At 46.4% G+C, this 3,835-nt stretch overlaps 1 pseudogene; it reads right to left on the reverse strand.

The window, feature by feature from the left end:
* Positions 1-371: 371 nt before the first annotated feature.
* On the reverse strand, positions 372-2,484 carry LOC136496814 (glutathione S-transferase TCHQD-like; annotated as a pseudogene).
* Between the last annotated feature and the right edge of the window lie 1,351 nt (positions 2,485-3,835).

Here is a 3,835-nt window from a genome sequence, read left to right on the forward strand (position 1 = left end):
GAAAACATTATGCAGAGAAAACGAAGTACAGACCTGGCCCATGGTGCATTATTGGAGCAAAAGGAGCATGTGATAGTCAGGCAACTGTCCTGCATTTTAAATGTAGAGCACATGCAGATCTTATGCTTACCTATATGGTCATATCTAAAATGCCAACCAGTATTAAGGCCTGCATTTAGAATGGAAAAGAAAATGCGTCATAGAACTTGCACTTTAAGTATAATAGAAGTGAGGAGAAAGGATATAACATACCTTGTGCAGTAGAGTATCAGGGATAACCTCCCCTTCAAAGAAATTAGAAAGTATAAGGAAAAAAGGAATAATAACTTGGTCAGGTTATAAATTAAGGAAACAATTAGACAGTACCAAAATCAAGTCAACAACAATTTATTTCAGACCTGAATTGGACTAGAACAAGTGACAAAAACCGAAATGTATACTTAGGACCTATTCTGTATACAGTTCTATAACCTGCATTTCTGCTTACAACATGAAGCAGAAATATACAAGCAAACAAACGTATTTGGTTTTACAGGTGAAAACAGAACTCAAGACCACAAAAGGTCACATGAAAGATGTACAGATGATTTTTTTAGCCAAAACTCACTATACAAGTCAGTTCACAAGGTACTGATTCAGCTATTTCAGCTGCTCGACTCTCTAGTACTTCCTGAACAGGGTTCGAACGCAAAGGAAGAACGATGTCTTGAAGAGAGTTCGGTACTTCTTCCAACCACTAAAGTACTTGCCAATGGCAATCTTGTAGCTTGGCCGCAGCTTAACCAAATTGTAGTACTCAAGTATCTTGGGTCTGCAGTTGATGTATTCATCTTCAAGGTCCAGAAGAGTTATGCGCGCAAGAATAAGGGACAAGCATCGAATCAACAGGTGAGAATTCATCGCCAGCGAGATATTTGGTCCTGCTGAGCTGAGATTCAACTTCATCAAGGAGTTTGCTCAGTTCTTCCTCGCTTTGCTTCATGATGTCAGGGTCCTTCACTTTGTCCTCAGTCTCATAAGCCTCACGGAGCTTGACATGGTACATGCTAGCTAAATCAGGGGCATCAGCCATGCGAGCAATCAACATCCGCCTTATGAACTTGGATACAAACGCCCGGTATTTGGTCGGGGTGTGTGTGAGGGTGAACATCTTAGGATTCCAAGCATCAACTTTCTGCATCCATTGGTGAACCTCAGTATTCACAGGGGGGATTTCACCACTCAAATGTACTGCAAGTCTGTCTATGTACCTATGACAATGTAAAGTGCATATAAACATTTGTGTTCACCAGAAATAGAATAATGTCAAGTTTCATATATTTCCAATATATATATAAAAAGAAGGAATGTACTGGATAATATCGATGGCGCGATAGATGACGTGTGCTCCATTCTGGAAGAGAGGGAGCTTTGCGGAGGGGTTCATTCGGAAGAAGTCCACATTCATGTTTTTGCCGGTGAGCGGATTGACGTGATATGAGGTGTAGTCAATGCCTTTCTCTTCCAGCGCCATCCGCACTTTCTGACTGTCAAGAGAATAGGGGTGGTGGTATAGCTGCATTGCTGCATTAGCAGCAAGAGAAAGATGTGGTTAATTAATTCCTCATGACAACCGTACTTGCTGTGTCTGGAATAGCATGAACAAGCGTGCAACTCATCAGGGTCAATTACTGTCTGGGATCACAGTATATATTGCAATAAAAATAACAGCAAAATAAACAGGAAGATGAGTAGTTTTTTCGTTTGCTCTGTATTTCTTCTACAGTTCATATCTGGAATGATAAGATAGGTACCATGGCATGAGTACATCTGTTTATGTCAGGCCTCTCCTAATGAAAAAATAGTAAGTAGTACTCATCAGTACGAATCATGAATCATGTGAATCAAGGGAGAAAACAATCCCTCTGTACTGGCTACAAGGAGTGGGGAAAAGGGAAAGAAAATCGCACTTCTCTGATCTCTTGATCTCGCAATTGGTCTTATAATACTACAGTACAGTACTACAACCGAACTACCGCAACCGCGCAAGGCCACACCAAATTCAGTCAATCGAATACGGGAACTGAAGAAGCGTACCTCCCGAGTCCCGGCGACGAAGCGGCGGCGACGACGACGTCGATGGGGAGGGGAGACTGGAGAGGCTTCGCGAAGGCGAAGATTCTTCCTAGCGACGAGACGCGGGCGGGCGGGGCGCCGGGCGGGGTTTAGGTGCGCTCGTGGTCGCGGCGGCAGTTTCAGTCGGGGCCTTTGGGGGCTCCGCTGCAGTTTCAAGCGAGGGAGTGGGGGCGTGTGCTTGGATTCGTCCTCACTGGCACGTTAGACGACCTGGATCGATGCAAAAAGCCTTTCCCCTTTTGCGCGTGCTCGCGACGACACCTTCCTCTTCCTCCCTCGAGGCCCTGGCCTCTTCCCGTGCCCGGTTGGATCCCGTCGCCTCTGCCTGGTCGGTGGCTGTGGGGGGCGGCCAGCCGTCCGGCTGATTATCCAATGTGCCACGCTAAGGGCACCCGAGGCAAAGCGGACCTGGGAGCAAGGGCGCGTTTAGATGTAAAAATTTTTGGGTTGTGGCTACCGTGGCACTTTTGTTTGTATTTAACAATTAGTGTCTAATTATGGACTAATTATGTTTGAAAGTTTCGTCTCACGATTTATCACCCAACTGTGCAATTAGTTTTTTTTATCTACATCCAGTACTCTGCCGTAAGATTCGATGTGGATGTAAACAGGCCCTAAACCCAACTCGCCGCCAACTGCCGACCCGACGTGACGGTTACGCCAGCCCGCCACGATGCGTTCCCGTCGCGTCGGACGAGGCAGTTTCCTTGGGTGTCGCTCTCGTTCGCTTGTTGGTTTCAGCCAGCCCAAACCAGCCAGCCAACAGTGTTTTTCTCTCACAATAAATCAACACCAACCATCCCAAACCAGTCAAAAACCAACCAACCAACGTGCCGACGGTCTCACCCACGCACGCCGCCGCGGCAGCGCAACTCCAACTCACCAACTGGCACGGACCACTGGCGTAGCTGTCCGCCCAGCGCCCGTTCCATTTCATCATTGCCGGTTGGTCTGGCCGGCTTTCTGGCCAGGAGAGGAGCCGGAGGCCTGGCTCTGCGCTGTTGGCTGTTGCCACTTGCCAGAGTCCAGAAGGATGCGTCGTCAATTGGGATTGGCGTGGCCGCGCCGCGCGAAAACATACGGACTTTATCATATATATATATATATATATATATATATATATATATATATATATATATATATATATATATATATATAAAGAAGAAAAAAAAATCTTAATCTAAGTTTATCAGTGCAGAAAGTGATCAACACGTAAATATTTGTGGTTTTATTATACATTGTGATCGGAGGTGGCCTAGCACTCAATGACACATGGTCACATGGTTTATACTGGTTCAAGCAACGTGCTCTACGTCCAGTTTGACTCGGTTGGTGACTTTATTCCTGAGTCCAGGTGCTCGAAGTTTGCAGTGGGGTTACAAACGAGAAGGAGAAAGATGGGGATACAAAAGGTCCGGTCGGACTCTGGTCAGAGGGACCGAGAGCGACGAGAGCTCCGCTATGTGCTAAGTGTTCAAGCGTGTGCTCGTGGTTTGAACCTAGTGGTTCCGCTGTTGTGTACCAGTGAACTTGATCGATCTGAATCAACCTATCTGTTGGAAGAGAGTGCATCTCCTTTTATAGATGAAGGGGATAGCTTTACAAATGAGAGGGCGGGAGTACGGTTCGCTGCTAAGTCTTGCTGCCCACGCCGACGGGTATAAGACGATGGTAGGCGCCCACAGTACTGTGGAATGTCAGATGCACATGGGAGGTTGCG

This window comes from Miscanthus floridulus, chromosome 12 (genome assembly GCF_019320115.1).
Source record: "Miscanthus floridulus cultivar M001 chromosome 12, ASM1932011v1, whole genome shotgun sequence".
NCBI lineage: Eukaryota > Viridiplantae > Streptophyta > Magnoliopsida > Poales > Poaceae > Miscanthus > Miscanthus floridulus.